Source organism: Apteryx mantelli, chromosome 1, assembly GCF_036417845.1.
Source record: "Apteryx mantelli isolate bAptMan1 chromosome 1, bAptMan1.hap1, whole genome shotgun sequence".
Taxonomy (NCBI): Eukaryota; Metazoa; Chordata; class Aves; order Apterygiformes; family Apterygidae; genus Apteryx; species Apteryx mantelli.
In genome coordinates this window covers 79,856,449-79,876,593 of record NC_089978.1, presented here as the reverse complement: position 1 = coordinate 79,876,593, position 20,145 = coordinate 79,856,449, and positions in this window count along the sequence as shown.

Here is a 20,145-nt window from a genome sequence, read left to right as displayed (position 1 = left end):
TTATAATGGGGGGGAAAAAAAAAAGCAAAACACTAACAACACTGGAACAAATGAATCTTTTTCATATGCCATGCAAGTGATCTGCATAAGACCAGCTTGGTAAAATCCTGTTTAAAGGAATTGTTTTGCTATTAGATTAAAAATTTAAAAAAAAGAAAAGAAAAATGATTTGGTTTGTTCCTGATTGCTTTATAAATTGTATGCAGGGCTATCATGAAGCTCCATGAGGTGATTCATTGTCTTTGAAAGACAGAGGAGTTTCATTCAGGTAGTGGATAATAAGTTTAGAAAACTCTATATCCATATCCTATGTGGGGAGTCTTTCTACCTTGCTCAGTATCCCACAGTTTTCTCTAGAAGTATATTGTTATTTAATTCGAGAGGGAATCACAGAAACATGTGTCTTGTCTATAGTGCGTGGGGCTTTTGTACCTCACTCACCATCTTGTTATCAGAAGCACACGGAGCTGATGGAAAGATTTTTGTCGTGTTCTCTTCCCTTTTACATTTTCTGCTGATTTTTCCACCACAGTCTATGCAATGGAAACATCGCCAAACAACTTTTCGGCCTTCAAACAGTTTCACTTTGCATCTAAGACATGGGGCAACCTGAAGACAAGATAGAGGAAGGCATAGTTCATATTTTAAATACAGTACTTGACAGATTTGAGAAACATTTCCGAGAGGCTGAAGAAGTTCCAGCTCCTGGCTCCTTCCAAGCTCTGAACTCCCCATCCCGTGGAGACATCAGCTGTGCAATGACTGGTATGATCTTCCCTCTCTGAATAGTGACATTGTCTAGACCTTATTGAGTCTGTAAAGACATTAAGTCTTCAGCCTGAGAAAGAGTCAAATACAGTCAGGTATACTATCTTGAAGGACTGCTGAATCCTCTGAGGTATAGACCTGTATTAAAAATGATAGGGATTCTTATTTCATCTTAATTTCTCATAAAGGAAAATATTCTGAACAATGCTAGCACTTAAGAGTTTTAGATGATGTATTTGTTTAATGGAAGCTAAAACAGAAGTCATTCATGGATTTCAGATACATATCTGGAATTTATATGGATATATAGTCTACCTACAATTGCTTAACACATTTCTTTTTCTTCCCTGATGTTTGTTTTATTTATTGACTCAGTCTGAATATGCACACAATGTGGACAATTAACTATGATAAACTGTTGATATTTTCCCAATAATTTCCCAGTTTTGAAATTACTTAGGGTTTTGAACAGGTTTCACATAGTTATGGTGCTTTACCAAAAAAAAGTATAATGGTCTATCAAATACTGTTGTTCAAGCTTTCTCATTTTGCCCCAAAATTGCAAGTAGTATTCTCAATGCATATGAGAAAGACTTAGAATAAATGAGTTATTTAAAATTGGTTAGAGTGAAAAAATGATAATATGTGATAAGAAACTTTGTGAACTAAAATGGCTCAAATATAGCAAAAAAAAGAAAAATGTCACCTCTGTTTATCTTCAGTACTTTGTAAATACAGGTAAGATGAGAGCTGTAACAGACCAAACATGCTCTATTGTAAATTTTATTCTGTATGTATTCAGCTACACAAAAAATGTCTTTACTAAATAATGAGTTTTAAGTGTCCTTAAAAATCATGTCACTTTTAATAGGAATGTGGACCTGCCATTGAAAAGACAATGTGTGAATTCTGATGTGCAAATCTCCATTCTGGATCAAATCCAGTTTTGTTTCACTCTGTTGTTACAGTGAATGTCTGTTAAACCTGAAATATAACAATTTTCTTTCCCTGGCCTTTCTTCAAAATTTAACTCTGATCAGGATTAAAAATGTGTAATACTGTATTTTACAGTAAATGGTGCACTTTATCTTCTCTGTATAGTAGATAAGAACCTAAAATATAACACTTGAGCCCTCAAGCTTGCTGTACTATCTGACAGTGTCTACTGAAACAAGAACACAACTGTTATTGCCAAAACAGCAGCAAGTTCTATTGTGTTATTTTCCTTTCTGATACCATTTTGATTGCTATGAAATTGCTTCAAAATGGCACCAATTTATATCGTACCAGGAAAAAAAAAAAGGTTTTATACTTAGTAAAGGCAATTCCATTCATTTAGTTTTCCTTTTTTTTTAATAGTATCCTTTTTAATTTCATTTATACTTTTTAACACTTTCATTACCAAAAGAGTACACCTATTTTGGATAGTATTGTTATATTATCTCTTTCAGTCACTTCTGCAAGTTTATGCTGTTTGTTTATTATTCACCACATCATTAAAAAAAAAATCATCTGTCAAGAACTTTTTTAAGAGTTTACTCTGTCATTTATTCCTTCGTTTCCATCATTTGCATATCTAGCCCTTCTCAGCTTGATTTTTGTACACACTGGGGTTTCACAGCAATTCCAAAGATCAGTGAAGGAATACACAGTTTAAGTTACATGGCAAGGCTAGTTTGAGGCCTTGCGTTTCGATAGAAAATCTGCTACCAATGATTCCACATAGATTCTGGTAGAATTATCTTTAAAAGCAGATACAAATCCAGTACTTTACAAGATGACACAGGTGTTTTAGGGCTTCTGCAATTTAATACTTTGGTTTTAAGGCCAACTCCAGGTTTTCATGCAGTATTGCGAGCTTTATTGCCTAATTGTGTCACAGCTTTTAGACAGGGATTTTCTCTACTGCTTGCTCTTGAAAATCAGTCAAGACTTTTTTTCAGTTCTGCTTTCAATTGCCTGCATTCTTCAACAATTTCTTGGTAAATTATTTCTTTTATGTATCTGAAAGGATTTCTGCATGAATATATGTTTAACAAAGAAGGAATGCAGCTTTCAGTCTTTTTTCTAAAATAGAGTTAACTGATAAAAATTCATGTTTGAATATAACACAAATTTCAGATGTAAGGCCAAGGGATAATTATGTGTGCTAGTGAAAAGAGTAACTCTACCTATGATTCCAGTAGCAGAATATGACCAGATAATCAGCCCTTGCAAAAGCAACTAGACCAAAGCAGAGAATGATGATTTGTGATGCATCTCACTGGTTGTCAGTATTTATCTTTGGCATAAGGATGACCAAGAATCCAGTTCTTCAAAAACAGTCCTCTTAAAATGGATCGTGATCTAAAATGAAATTTCATCTAATTAACTACCTAGATTGCTTTCAGTGTATCATGTAGCATTATGTACACATCATACAGTTATTTAATGCAGGAATTCACAGTTCAACTTAACAAAATAGAACATATAAAAGAAGCAAGAGAGCAAGCATGGTCTGGGATGACAAATAGACATGAGGAGTTAATAGGCAGATATTTTACACTAAAGGATATAAGTTTAGACTTTTAAGAAAAATTTAAAAAGTTCTAATACTGACCAGAAATACATTATCATTTGACGTCATAGCTTTGTCAATGTGCAAATAATACCTAGAATTTTCTTTGTAATTTGTTTCATAGGGTTTCTTTTTTTTTTGGTAATTATAATGAGTGATTGAAACTGTAACAAGAATTTTAGGTATATGAACTATGTTGACGCCATGCATATTAATTGTTTTCAGAATAGTTGCAATAGGCATTTAAGAGACAGTCTCTACACAGAATCACAGAATCGCTGAGGTTGGAAGGGACCTCTGGAGATCATCTAGTCCAACCCCCCTGCTCAAGAAGGGTCACCTAGAGCACATTGCACAGGATTGCATCCAGGCGCGTTTTGAATATCTCCAGAGAAGGAGACTCCACAACCTCTCTGGACAACCTGTTCCAATGCTCTGTCACCCTCACAGTAAAGAGGTTTTTTCCTCATGTTCAGATGGAATTGTCTGTGTTTCAGTTTGTGCCCATTGCCTCGCGTCCTGTCGCTGGGCACCACTGGAAAGAGTCTGGTCCCATCCTCTCGACACCCTCCCTTCAGATACTTGTACACATTGATAAGATCTCCTCTCAGCCTTCTCTTCTCTAGGCTAAACAGGCCCAGCTCTCTCAGTCTTTCCTTCTATGAGAGATGCTCCAGTCCCCTAATCATCTTAGTAGCCCTTCACTGGACTTGCTCCAGTAGTGCCACATCCCTCTTGTACTGGGGAGCCCAGAACTGGACACGGTACTCCAGATGTGGCCTCACCAGGGCTGAGTAGAGGGGGAGAATCACCTCCCTCCACCTGCTGGCAACACTCTTCCTGATGCACCCCAGGATACCACTGGCCTTCTTGGCCACAAGGGCACATTGCTGCCTCATGGTTAACTTGGTGTCCACCAGCACTCCCAGGTCCTTCTCCGCAGAGCTGCTTTCCAGCAGGTCAACTCCCAACCTGTCCTGGTGCATGGGGTTCTTCCTCCCCAGGTGCAGGACCCTGCACTTGCCTTTGTTGAACTTCATGAGGTTCCTCTCCACCCACCTCTCCAGCCTGTCCAGGTCTCTCTGAATGGCAGCACAGCCCTCTGGCGTATCAGCTACTCCTCCCAGTTTTGTATCGTCAGCAAACTTGCTGAGGGTGCACTCTGTCCCTTCATCCAGGTCATTGATGAAGAAGTTGAACAAGACTGGACCCAGTACTGACCCCTGGGGGACACCGCTAGCTACAGGCCTCCAACTAGACTCTGTGCCACTGATCACAACCCTCTGAGCTCTGCCATTCAGCCAGTTCTCAATCCACCTCACTGTCTACTCATCTAGCCCACACTTCCTGAGCTTGCCTATGAGGATGTTATGGGAGACAGTGTCAAAAGCCTTGCTGAAGTCAAGGTAGACAACATCCACTGCTCTCCCCTCATCTACCCAGCCAGGCATTCCATCATAGAAGGCTACCAGATTGGTTAGGCATGATTTCCCCTTGGTGAAGCCATGCTGACTACTCCTGATCACCTTCTTGTCCTCCACATGCTTGGAGATAGCCTCCAGGATGAGCTGCTCCATCACCTGTTATAATTCCTGTTATCTGATGTTTAGAATCCACAGCTGAACGTGAAATGTTGAATGAGACTCCTAGATGAGACAGGGATCACACAGACTATGCTTTTCTGTCTAAAACTTCCTATCAGAGTTTGTCTTGGATTTTTGGCACTTTTTCTCCTTCTCCAATCATGGGTCTTGAGTAGAGGAGTAATCAACAAAGCCCTTGAATAAATGATACGTGCTCAGTCTCACAATGTTATGTGAGGAGAGGCATCCCTTCATCAGTCCATACATGCTCTGAACTGCTTTGTTTTCAAGCAGTTTGGGGAAAAACCTAGGCTTTGAAGAAGAGAAGTCAAAACAGCCAGACTTTGGAACAGGCATTCACCTACATTCAGCACACAAGCTGCCTAGATACAGAAGAGAAAATCCAAGGACTGTGATGACTGAGTCTTAAATCCCATCGTTCAGGAATTTGGGATGACAAAGAAATGTCTACATCTTCTATAATCCTGACTTTTTCTTTTAAAGATGTACACTTACATCATAACCACTAAAAAAAATTAGTTATTATTGTTGTTATTATTTTGAATGTACTGCCAACAGTCTTGGTGCTGCTGTCCCAGTTTAATGTAAGAACTGATGGGAGTATGGAGTGGGACACTTGTGTTCAGTTCCTCTTTATGCTTCAGGAGATTCATAGGCATATTTCTGATGTCCCACAAAAAGGTTCTCTCCATCAGGCTGTTGGCTGAAGAAGTATTCCCTCTCTCCCACTGTAATTGTGTAAGAAGGAAATCAAGGTTAATTGGGCCAGGCAAATGACACTGTGTGGCCTAGCCACTCACCAAAGAATGGGGATCCTGCCTTCATATTGCTACTTGAAGGTTTATGTCAACATGGAGTCAGTAGTTTTCTGTTTAAAACACAAAAAACTGTGAAGAGCCAAGAGGTCTTCACTAGATGTAACTGTAGATGTCTTAAAACACAAAGTGTTATTTGACTCTAAGCAGAATCTTCTAGACTTTAAATAGGTCTTCTTTTTCCCAACTACCAAATTCAGGTAACTTCATATAGCCTCTCTGCCATCAACTCCCCTTTTACTCCATCATCCTACAGCATTTTCTTAGCATCAACCTATTTTGGGTTGATGTACTATTCCCATAGAGTCTTTATCAATTTTAGCAAAAAGGGCTTTTCAGCAGTTCCACTGGAGAATAAGCCAGAAGGAAGTTCATCCAGGAACTACAGTCATGTGGTTACAGAAGATATTTCTACCGTGTTGTGCTGTGAGAGAGAAAAAAAGACACTTACATTCCTCCTGGTCTTCACCCATGTCTGAAGAGGACAGCAGTGAGGAGAGCATCTCCCAGTTCTCAATTAAATAGTATCCGGGAACTTGGTCCTTCCTGCCTCACGCTGCAGAATTGCTGAAACCCTGAGCATATTACATTGGTTTTACTGCTGGCCTTTTAATAGCCTGCAAATTTTAATGAGTTATTGAGTACTCTCTCTAATCCCCTTTCTTCAACAGTGATCTTCAGGCACAGATTCTCTCCCTGCTCATCTATATGCTCCCCACTTCCCTAATGCAGGCATATCTTTGTTGCATGTGCTAATAATTTGTACTCCCTTTGAAGATTTTTAGAAGAGAATCCTTTAATCTTACAACACATCTTCTTGAATTCGTTTTTTAATCTGCTGTATCTTGACATTTTGCATTCTTAATTACTTCCCTATGTTACTTGTATGATTTTAATGAAAAGTCTTATTGAAAATACAAGAAATTCATGGGATTTCTTCCACAGCTGATCTTTCTTTCTTTTCTCTCCACCTATCTTTTTAATTTTTTCACTGCAAATAGTTTCCTTACTTCTTAGGACATATTTTTTTAATTGTCTTTCATAAACTTTAGAAAGCAAGTGTATACAAAGATGTTTTCACACCTAGTAATATATGTATACATAAAATGATATAAACCCATAAATCTAATCTACGTTTTTGATTCTCTAGGCACTACAAATACATACCTGCCTAAAGGCATTGCTGGACTCGATGGGAAACTCTAGGTAGCAGGACAGGTTTCTTTTTTTAACTTCTTTATTCTGTAAGAATTCTACTCAAAATCTGGTCTTTCAATGTAAGTACTTATTTTTTTAGTGTGTATGATGATTTTTCTTTCTCTTCCTTTAATGATTTTATTTATTTTCCTTCTTGATCTTTGACGTGTTCCTCTGTAAAGCTCCTCATTAATTGTCTGTTCAGGCTTTTAAGGCTAGACTGTTGCATGAGCAATTTAAATGTTTCCGGGACCATTCACTGTCAGAGAATGGTCTGTGGCCATGCTGTTAAGCTTTCAGACCCCAGAATAGGGCTGCTTCTTGTAAGCTGCCTACTGAGACTAGCTCCTGGCCTATGTCCTGAACTGTACACAAGGATTGTTGGGGAGAGTGGTTTTAGTGGACTAAAAGCATACTAGGAACTGCAATTTAACAGTATTGATAAGCAAGTTTCAGTACTGAGAATGTTCCATGGCATTATTTAATTTATTAACTATGACCTACATTTAATGTATAAAAGGTGGCACAAGCATTCACTTACCACAAGCCACTTAGCTCAGGGGTAGTACTTATTGTGCATATGTTTTGATTTCTTTGTTGCAGACTTATATGTAATATCTTTTACTTCCAGAATTATGCTGAAGAGTTGAAGAGAATTTATTTCTTTTCCCTTGATTGAGATGAATTTCTTCTGCTTCATAGACTTTTTTCAGTTTTCAGAGATTTAATGGCTTTTTTGCATTTGTTTTTCACATGTTCTTTTGAAGTCATTCTTGAAGTGTATTTCTGGCATATATCAAAGAACTTCTACTCATCTAATCATTCAATTTTTTTTTTCTTTCCAGTTGGTCTTGGAGTTTGTTCTTTCACAAGTTCCTTTTTTTTTTTTTTTTTGGCCAGTATTTCCAGTTTCTACACCAAGTCGCTTATGTTTAATCATATTTTTCTGTCATACCTACATATCTAGAAGTTATATATCTAAGTCTGACCTATTTACCCTAAGCCTTTATAAAAATCTAGGAAGAAAGTCTTAGAAGAATGGTTGTCCAAAAAATCTGAAGACAACAGAAGAAAAATAAAATGGCAAAGAGAGAGTAATAGAATGTCAAAAAAATGAGAAAAAAAAATCGAGAAGTGACTTGAATATGAAGAACCAAAAAAAGATGAAGTATAAAAAAAATAAAGTGAAGTTTAGAGATTTGAATTTGCACTAGTCATCCTTTATGGTCAAAGAAGAGAAATAGGTTTCTTCATAGAGAGATTCATCTGACCTATTTTATAAGTCCAGTTTAGGAAGAAAGTAATAGTGCCTGAATTTTGTTTCCATTTTCCAATGTCACTTCCTACAAGAACACTAATTTCATTCTAAAGACTCCTGCAATAAAGGAATAAATTGATGGGAATAACAATGTCTTTGCAATTTGCTTTGCAAGATTTGAAGCTTCTAATTTTAGATCTCTGGACCAACTCTAATGGAAGCTCTGTGTGCCTCTTTTCACTCCTCCACGTGTTGGGTGTGCTGCCCAGAGCTGGAATGGGTGCCTGATCCACCCCATCACTGACGTAGCCCCCTTTTCCTGCAGTCAGAGCTCATACTCCGAGTAGGTCCTACAACTAAAATGCAGTGCAACGATTAGCTGTGCTGCAGCTAGTAGACAAAGCTCAGGGAAAAACAGGGGAATAGAGAAATGTTTAAATTTGCCAGGCTGTGAAGTGAAAAACACCGGGTTGTTCCCTGCCTTGCCTCTGTCATGAGACAGCTGCCTGGGAAATAGTCATGGTTCTGCTTTATTTTTTGAACCCCTGAAAATGCCTTCTTTCCCCTCTAAGATACTGTTCATTCATAATCTGCTCCTAGGAACAACTGGGATTGCTCTGAGTCAATTCCATTTCATAGAAAAATCAAGGGAGTCACACAATTTCAAAATTATTATCATGAATCACAACTCCTAAACTAGATGAGACATAATCAGGAAATGTTATTCAAGAGAAGCAAAATAGTTTTGGTCACTGAGTATGATCATATTAGGAGGTTAAAGTTTCAGTTGGAAGAATTTAAGCCTATAAACTCTCTTTAGTATTAATATTAAAGTCAATTATATGCAAGATAGATATTAAGTGTGTGTTTTAACCTCATTTACCTTAATCGGATTTATATGTGACTATAGTAAGTTGTTGCTTAATAGTTGTCTCTGAAAATGTATTTAAATGTTTTTTTTTTAGTTTTTGGAAACTATCTCTGTCCAAATTACAAATATCCTGAGCTATTTATAGTCTGTTTGATGGTCAAGCTCAGTTCTCAGTTTTCTAAATTAGTTTTGGATGCCTATTTTAAAGAAATTACTTATAAACCAATATAAATTAAGATTACCTTAAGCAAAACTTCCCAAATTGTTTATACTTGGGTTTTGTAACTAAAATGTTATTTCAAAGTGGGAGAGTAATTACATATCTTTATCTTGAATTTAACAAGATTACAGCTTAGTTGAATTTACAAAGCCTTTTTTTGTGATTAAATGTAGCTTTGAATGCATATAATGCAATTATACACTTATTCTACAACTCTGAAAATTTTGTTTAAACTATCATTTACTTTTGAATTGATTTCTTTGTAGGCTTGTCACAGCCTTAAAGGATTTAAGTTTGGAACCAGTACTACACAAGGCCTTAACTGAATTGAAATTTAACACAGGAACATGATCTCAAATCATGTATGTTATAATTGCTTTTGTTTTCACTTATACTGCTGTTTTATTTTGACATTACATTGAACTTTCTTCACACTTGCAATAAAACTGCCATATCATCTGTTATGAGCTTGAATTTCATTAAAAAGTTTCCTCTCATCTAAATCTTTAAAGGTAGTTGTTTCATGACCCTGCAAGTAAATCGGCATTAAATGCAAAAAAAAAATCTTAGTCTTCTGTAGTTTCATATCCTTTTTTTTTGATTTTAAAGAAATGACAGATGTTAGAAAACTGTATTTTTTATTTATTTATTTTTTAGAAGTTGTAGCTATATAGCAGTTATTTTTGTTAATTTTAACATAAGGTATCAGGGTTTTTTTTATGTGTATGTATTTAATAACAGCCTTAGAAAATAATCCCTTCAGTGTGAAGCTTATTATTTGAATATTTTTGCCTATTAAGTGAAACTCCTTTTAACTGTAGTTACTGACTGTTTTTAATGAAAGTAACAACATGAGTTTAGTCAAGTAATGACTAAACTGTGTATCAGCTACAGGTAGCTGGATAGGGAAAGCTACTATTAAAGGTCTTATGAAACATTTATTAAATTTTTTCCCACAGAACTTATTATTATAATTTATAATCTCTCTTCTCAGCAGTCAACAATTTGAAACTAATCTGTAAACTCATATACCAAGGATCAACTTTCCATTGTGTTGCAATACTATAAAAATATGTCCATTGATAATTTAATGAATTTTACAATAATTATAAGAATTTGTAGAAATGTATAACTGTTTGTATTATTATAATCATTTTGCAAACTAAATGTAGCAGAGGGAAATAACATCTCTGTAGCACAGATATCTTACATGCAGGCATATCCTTAAAAACAATCAAACAAAAAGAAATCAAGCCAAAGCAAATAAAAAAACCTGTCTTCAATAAGCAGGACTCAGTTCAAGTATGAAATATAGATAACTTCTTTCAAGGCATTCTGCATCTTCTAACATAAACAGTTTTGTAAGTCAGAAAACAAATAAAATGTGCAAATGCTAAAAAGTGCTTATGGAGTACCAGAGAAGTAAACTGTCGCACACATCAAAATCATGTATGAGGAGTGGAATCTTATTTTAATGGAAGTCAATAGTAAAACATCTATTGATTTCAATGAGGCAAGGAATTCACCCTGGAAGTTTGCATCAGCTGCTACACGTCTTTTTTTTTTTTTTTTTTTTTTTTTTTAAGATTGTATTCTCTTCAGTTCCCAGAAAATAAATGCATCCTCTCATTTTCCCTTAAAAAACCCCCAAACCTCCCTCTATGATCTACCATGATCCCAGCTGACATTGTCTCACTACATTCTTACTGATCAGATAATTCACATTTTAGAGTTTCAGAAGAATCAGATGAATCCTTGCTATTGATTTTCAATAAATCATAGGACAGTAGAAAAGTTCTAGCAGATGGAAGACTGCTAATATTGCAGTAGTTCAAAATGCTTGGAGACAACCTAGGTAATTATTGGCCTGCCAGAATAACATTGATCTTGGACAAAATGAGGATCACCTGACAAAGGAAACAGTGAATAAAGAATTAGATGGCATCCATGAAAATGATTTCAGTTAACATAGTTTATGAAAAAATGCATCCTTTAAAATTATTTTGAAATCTTTTTTTGACAAAATTACACTTTTTTGTTGATAGTAGGGTTGATGTAATTCATTTTCATTATCACAAGGCATTTGATCTGCTATCACCACATTCTGGTAAAAAATAAAATAGAATTCAAGATGACATTGTCTGAATGGATTAGAACTGACTAAACTACTTGTGTCTTAATGTAAATGTACATGTAGGCCATAATTGAAGGCATGAGTTTTTAATGTCCTTTGTATACAATGTATACCTTGTATACATTGATATTATAAACATTGGATTATTCATCATTCATTAATTATTTTTAACAATGGCATAAAAAAACTCCCATACACTTTACTCTGAATTCTGGAGATCGCGTGTATGTCGAATAATAGGGATGAATTTATAACAACATAGTGATCTTGATTATTTGTTAAGCTGGTTACAGGGGGACATTGTCCCAGTTTGGTTGTCTGTAAAATTAATGCATATAGGCTCTACTTTCTGGATAGTAATCTTATCTCTGAAAGCAGTAACTTGTAGAGGACTTGTGGTCATTAGGAAAATCAGCCAAACGCAAACTTCCAATGTGACATTATTAGACACGTAGTTGGTCTAATTCTTGAAATTATGAATGAAAATATTAAGTAAAGGAAAAAAAATACATTATTTCTGTATTTGACCAAAATAGGAATACTAGTTTTGATCTGACATCTGTAGTTCTGGAAATATGTGAAAAATTGAAGATGGCAAGAGAATAGTCATAGGAATTTTTAACATACTTGAAATCTTTCCAGAGATTTAAAACCTCAGCGATTTTGATCTATTTTGCTTGATAAAAAAAGGGTTGCAGGTGGTTCAATCACAGCCTTCAAGCACTTTAAAGAATTTTAATAGGAAAGGGTTCTTTAATCAGGCAGAGAAAATGTAATGAGACTCATTGGCAGGAAGCTGAAGCTAAACAAATTCAGGCTTTAAATAAGGTAACAATAATACAAGAACTATCCTGAAAGTTGTAAAGTGAACATATGTGCTGTGCATCATCACAACCTCTAATGAAACAGACTTACTAAACATTCGCATTACAAGTTCCTTTTCGCTCATGACTGGACTATCAATTATTATTGCTTCTGATGGCTTCTAGGTTCCTGGAGAAGTTCACAGGGGGGCCTAGGAAAATGTATTGACCTCTTCATTAGTTTTCCCATAATTATCATTCCTATGATTAACTTTCCTAGAGTTATAGCTTCATTAGCTTTCCTGTGAAACTGGAGTCTCAAAACAGGACTGTGAACACATTCTCCTGTTGACTCAGCTTTCCCTGGTTTCTCAGGGTTTCTGATAATAAATACTTGACCATTCACAAAGCCTCTGTAAGCGCCGCTATATATATCCCTCTCCATGCCATTAATATATCCTGTCTGCAAGAATTCTTTTCATTTAATAGACATACATGACAAGTTTCAGAGTCTGTTCATCATTTGGTATCTTATGCCTTCGTTTTGTCACAGAACAAGAGGCCTGAAAGGAGGAAGTTTTTTTCCAGCAGACCTGTGGAAAAAAAAAAAAAAAAAGAGAGAGAGAGGGAGAGAGAGAATGAGAGAGAGAGAGAGAGAGAAATGAGTGCTATACTGGAGCTAGTGTAGGACTAGGAGTATTGCAGACAGAACCAACTGGTTTAGCCCTAGAGAAGGTTTAGCAATACATGATGCCTCTCTGGTTGAATGCCTGTTGTTGGCATAGAACAATCCAGCCTGGTTGACAAGGCCATGATGTAGTCTGAAGGAATCATTGGGTGTGAGGTGGGAGAAGCAGAAGAACATAAAGACAACCTTTACCCAAGTGCTAGAGATACAGTTGAAATGAGCCTTCACTGAAGCTCAAGCTATTAAATCAGAAGCTCTATTTTTTCTCAATTCATTCACAAAATACTTATAGTATAATACTTATAGTAAACAATACAGTCTTTTATATATACGTATAAAGGCTACTTAACCTAAAAAGAAATCTGATAGGGCTTTTGGTTTAAAGTAGAAATACAGTGCATCTGAAAAAATTCATATTGCAGCTAGTTTAAGGCTTTCTAGTGTCTGGTTCTGTATTTTTACTTTTCTGTGGCTTCATCTCAGGAATTCAAAACACCTAACTAGAAAAGAAAGTCTTGCAAAATGAGAAGTTACAGAAGTGATCTGTATAAAATCCCACAGAAAGGCTATGATAATGTCAGTGGTAAAACTTCCTGATATTCAGTGCTGTGGCACACAGATAAGTTTACCCTTCTACCCATTACACTGATGGAAACTCAGTGTATGCATTGCACTGTCTAAGAAATCCCAGTCTATGGTTCATGCTAGTTAAAGTGTTGTGAAGCAATTTCAGTGCTGCTATTCTTTGACAAAATGATGAAAATATTATTAAAATAATTTCCTTGCATTTTATAGTATGCCCCTTCTTCACAAGAGCCTTTTACTCCCATTAGCTTGATGGGTTTGATGGCAGTGATTGATGGTTTGATTGTAGTTTAAACACATTTTTTACATATAAGATATGTACTTATTTAATGAGGTAGACAAATATTGCACATAGAAACATGCATTAAATCTCAACTGTAGTAGTAGACAACTATTAAAATACTTTCAAATAAGTTCTAAGCACCAACTGTTACTTGAAATATTAATAACAAATCAGGATCCAAGTGGCAAGATCCTTAAAAATTAGAGTCATATAATTGTTTAAGAAAGATGTGATCTGTACATCCAATGACAATGGATGTCTTCATGCTAATGCAGATAGATTTAATGAATATTGTAGGAAATTCACTGCTTACCACTTAAAACCTTAATGGAATATATTCCATAAATAAATCAGTTAAAATGAAATAATGGAAAAATAGCAAACAAATCTCCATTTTCAGTAGTCATTAGCAACTGGTTTTATATCACTGCCCCAGTATTTGACTGCCCTTTGAATAGAGTATGTGTTTAATTTATTCTTTCTTTCAAAAATTCTTAAAAAACCCCAACCCCCCCCTTGTTTTTGTTTAACTTTATTGTGATTTTCACTATATGGCAGATCTGTTAGAAGTGTGAATGAGACCTGGTTGGTCAAAGTCTACAAAAGTGTTCAGATCTGCTCTAGTCTTGATTCCATTTAAAGACACAATCTCAAATGAAAGAGCCAAATCTAAATTTAAACTTGAGTATAGTGAAAAACTTTTGCTGTTCCATTAAAGTAAATGACTCTGAATGTACATCTGAGGAAAAAAAAAAAGATATTGGGGTAGAGAAGACAAAAAAAGAAAACAACTTTTTTTTTAATCCACAGATCCTGTGTTAGCAATGACTGTGTTCATATCAGAATCACCTCCAGTTGAGATGACTGTAAAGTAAGCCTCGCAGTCTGCATAGGATTTTCTCTCTTTCATGGTAACAGTCAATGTGTGAATGTTGCCTTCATCATGGACTACAGTATGTATGGGATAATGTATGCAAAATGTTCATGCAGCAGACTTGTGCTGACACTTCTAAGAGGAGGAAAGTATCACCCAGAATAACATACATACTTACATACATACACACAAACACACACACACCTATATCTATATCTATATCTATACACATACACGTACATACTCTTGGTTCTGCCAAAGAGTTTGTGGAGGAGAGACAGGGCAGTAATTATCTGTCAAAAAAAGGTCACTGTTAATGTTTTTGCCACAGTATCACCTGGAACCTGTAGCAGTCTCAACAGAGTATTCAAAATTGAAAAGCCAATAGCACATCGTGAGTTGCTTTAGTGGAGAAGAGTTTCCAGTCTCCTTTAACTCAGCTTCTTTCGCATGCCACTGTTATAGTCTAAAAGGAGCCATCTTTATAAGCAAACCAAGTTCCTGCATGCTTTTTCTGTGGCATTAGTGAAGGGCAGATTCAAAAGCAGTTAGATTTTGCCACTGTGCTGCAACCCCTGGCGAATGCTGACTATTGCATCTGTGCACTCCCAGACTGGTAGAGACCAGCCTTCAAACGTGCTTTCTGCTGTTGTCCCTGCCTCTACTCAATCTTTTTTACAGGAGTAGCATTTGTTATACCCCATTAGTGAAACGTCCTTCCTTCTTTTTTGAGGGCAATACTTTAAGGTACAAGTGTTGTCATTATGGTAGATTATTTTACTTTGTAGACCACTGAACAGAGAAGCTGTTGGAGTGTGATTAATGATGTGACTGGGTACTGCAAGGTACAGGGATTACTTCCCAGGCTGCAGACATCCCCAAGACAGATCCCAAGGGCTGCACCAAATAGATGTCTGGAAGGATGGCACAGTAAAGATATCTGTTAGTTTTTTTTCATTTGATTACTGTAGTTACATCTAAACTCATAATGATAGAGGTTAATATTATCTTTTCAGCAAGGACCAAAGGTATCTGTACTGCTTTTTGCTTCTGTTTTGTCCTCCTGGCTATCTGCTGTTTTATAACACCTGTAGCAGCATAACAAGCAGTACGTCACAGTGCTATAGTTAAAGATACAGAGCAACTGCTGGGTCAAGGTTGAATTGTTCAGGACAAGTTTGCACCATCAGTGACAGCAAGCATGTATTCAATTAATTACAAGAACAAGGGTAGACTTATAATGTTGTTTTGTGTATATTCAAATACCTATTTTCAATGGTTTAGGAGGTGGGGACATCTATTTTTTAGCACACTGGAGCATGTACTGAACAACTGACAGACTCTTAGTGCATTCTGTTATTCTGGAGAAGAAAAAAAGAGCACGCATCTTTTACTATCAATTTTGAAATAAAAGAAAATAATAATAATAATAATAATATTAATAATAGTAATAATGATAAAAACATTTGGACATATGTCTAACTAGTTAGAATTTGTCACTTAAGTCTTTGAAGGATCCCTCTATCCTGAGAATATGGGTCTCTTCCTAGGTTCTACACATTTGGGAAAAAAATGTGTTACATTATATATCAAAGTTAAAAGAAAAAAAAGAAATATTGAACACTTTCTTGTTCTCTGAGTACACTTTATCTTGTGCAACGGATTGTGTAAAGGGCCCTCAGTTTCATAAGAAGCATTCAGAAAGATATTTGAAAAAGGCTTCACAGACAGATTTGCCACTGGAAAGACATACTTGCATATTCTTCTCTTACAGAACTGTGACAGTTTTGTTTTGTTTTGTTTTTCAGTACAAGAAATCTGTATTCCTTTTGTTTGTACTTTTTTAATATTGTTTCATAACATACGCCTAAGCATCTCCAGAAGCCTATCAGTTGAGGCTTATTAACAAAACAGAACAGAAAACTACTAATAACATAACAGTATATTCTTCAAATTTATTTCACATTTTTAATAAAGCCTCAAAATTAATTATGTGCAATTAATTTCTATAATTGTATCATATACATAAATATAATATACTTATTTTATATATTTATATTTATTTTGCTAATAGCCGTAGCTGGGAAGATGTTGCTTTTTGGGAAGTGTAAATAATATTGGAAATATTTACTCTTCTTCAGAAGGAACTTGAATCCATTTATTTCCTTCCATGTGGAAGGATAAGGTTAAAAAAAAACAAAAAACGAATGTCAGTGACCAAGGCAGACATAGCAACATGTGAGACTGCTATGTCATGCCTTAGCTCTTGAAAGCTTTTAAGTCATCACACAGAGTAATGTAACCAACTGTAAAATGAAACTGGTGCTTAACTTGTCAAGAGGTAATTTGCAAAAATATATAAATGTTGCACAGGTGATACATAATCGTAACTACTAACTTATTAAAGCAACACTGAAAATATGTCAAATTTGTCAACGCTGTATATGTTTTATTTTCATGTAGCTGAGTTGATAGCAAGTAGGACAAGAACAGCATGGCATAAATCTACTGCTTATTTCAAACCACTTACCACAATTTTTCTTGTCATAGATAAATTATTTTATAGTACCTTGATTATATTACTTAATATGTTTTCAAATAGTGAAATATACCAACAATATATGAAGCAAAAACTACCTTGAAGAAATCAGATATTTTTCAGTGAATTCTGTTTTGACATGAATGAATGCAGGTCAGTTTTACAGTACAAGACATTCATCAATAATCCATGAGATTTAATGTGTATTTCGTACAGATGTCTGGTGCCCACAAATCAGACTTCAAATTAGAAATCAGGAGTTAGCTGGATTGCTATGGTTATTCTCCTTTTTGTTCCTGGGACATAATTTGATGTATTATCTTCAGCTACTTTGTTCACAATATCTAGAGCAAGCCCTTGTTTACTTTTTTATCTGCCGAAGGCTGCTAAAATTATGTCTGTAAATTATTCCCTTGACCTGCAAGCTGTAGCCTACCATAAGTTCTTCCATATCCCTAGCTGTTTGGTGTAATACACTAGAATCAAACTGCCACACTCAGTTAACTAACAAAAAAAGAAATTATGGGTTGTTTCAGCAGTTGTGATATCATTTATTTTGTATTTGATTCTGATAGCAATGTTCTCAGCATTGTCACCAGCAGTCCTTTCAGCCATCCATTATCCCCTTATTTGTCTCTACACAAATAATATATATATTTTTTGAAAATGAGAAGAAAAGTAGAAAAATTGTATTATTTTTCTCAGAGCAAAACCTTTATTCTGCCTTCCAGCAGTTGTTCAGTGTTTCAGGAACACAAATCTGTCAGAGAACTTCTATTTATATTTGTGCTACCAAAATGTCCAAATAAAATTTGAAATCATTTTATGCTTGAAAATAAGAAAAAAAACTGTTTGGTTCTGCAACATTTAGTTAACGATTCTATGCATCATCCAAGTATTGATTAGAATGTTTATTATAACAATTATCAATAAGTGGGACTGAAAGCTGGTTTATCCATGAAGAAAATTGCATTTTTAACTCTTTATTCAACAAATTGCCTAGGTGGGACAGAAATTTAAGAAGGAAGTCATCTAATTTCAAATATAACATCAGGAAAGCTTACAAATGTTATGATTGAATTGTAATTGTTTTTTACCACTTGTCTGCATTTTGAAAAAATTTTTTATCTCCTGAACTTGCAGAATTTCAGACATATTCAAGAAGTCTGATTTTCAGAGTTGAAGCACCACACATTTTATAGAAATGTAAACATTCACACATAAGTAAACCACTAGAACAGTTTGCCCAGAGAAATTGTGGCGTCTCCTTCCTTGGAGATATTCAAAAGCCATCTGGACACAATCCTTGGAAACATGCTCCAGGTGACCCTGCTTGAGCAGGGTGGTTGGACTAGATGATCTCCAGAGGTGCCTTCCAACCTCAGCCCTTCTGTGTGATTCTGTGTGAAGTGGAGCAGCAAAAACAAAGCAAGTACAGATTCCTGTATTTCAGGATCTTAGAAAGTTTCCTTAGATGCAATATTTCAGAATACTCCATCCCATTGTCCCCTGCACTTTCATCTGAAACTTGTTGCTTGCCAACATCAGGAATAATAAAATAGATGCTTAGGGATTGTAAATGAGGCAATGTTACTTTTAGATGATGTGACTAAGAGTTCTTAGAAGTATTTATTTTTAGATTTTTATTTTGTAGATGCTTCTGCTTTCATAGATTTTCAAATGTTTAACTAATGCAGAAAAGCTACGCTACCTCTTATTTCACTCTGAAGGTCCAAATAATCATTGAAAATACCTGTACAAACAAAAAAAACCCCCATATGCATATCCATATTTTTACATAGTAGGGATAACTGAACTGTAGTCATATACTACTACTACCAACAAAAAAAAAGAAAAAGAAAGATACCTTTATGAATGACAGCTACCTTACCTTCTCCAGAGTTCAGACATCTTAAGCTGGGGTTTTCTCAGGATTCATTGGTCTGGCCAACCTCTTGTTCTGATGTTCTGAAAGATTTTTTTTTTTTCCTCTTCTTTTCTAAATAAGTATTGATGTAGAGTTGTGTGGTTGGGTTCACCCTTTGGCTCCCAATTCTTTGAAGTACTGTGGTATCACATTTTCAGTTAAAAAAAAAGAAAAAAAGAAAATGGGAGAGTTAATGAAAGATACTCATGATTCTTTTGATAATGACTAGAGGAGATAAAGGCTAAATAGTCCATTTCAGAGGATGTGAAGATGGGACTTTTTGCTTGGAATGAGGAGAAAAGAATTGAATTCTTTTCAAATTCTTAGACTCCATGGTGAAGAATGTAATATTCAGAAACGAACTGACTCTTGAGGAAATTAAGCTAAAGAGGAAACTCCATGCTTTATTGATTAGGTGGTAGAAGCCTGTTCCTGTACGCTGGAACTAATTAAATGTCCAGCATGAGAGAATGGATAAGAACATATCATTCTTAATAATTGTCAGAAAAAATTGTGCCTGATGCTTAAAATTGATCTGGTATGTCCTTCATTTACCTGCACATTTGGATCAATTTTTAGTAGACATTAGCTGTTTGGAAACCTTCTCAGAACTGATGTCATATATGCACTTTCTTTCACACAAGCGAAAAGCAGAAACAAAGGAAGAGAGGGAGTTTTATTTTTCTGTGGAACACAGAAATGTTTCCAGGTACAGCACGGCAGCATGTGAACTGTTCCAAAATGCTGCATAAATAAGTCCTTGGCTTACCCTTCATACATATAAAAAAGATTAATAACTCAAGTCTTCTTGATTTATGTGGAGGGAGATAGGGGAAAGTAAAGCATGTATGGAGTTGTGCAAATTACTGAATTTTCTGGTTTGCTGACAGTTGAAAAAAACACGTTGCTTTGAATTAAACGAAACTATCTACTTGGCACAAGTGAAAATTTCCATTCTGATTTGTCATATTTTACCACATCTGCAGCATTCAATGTCAGAGAGAAAGAGAGTGTATAGTGTG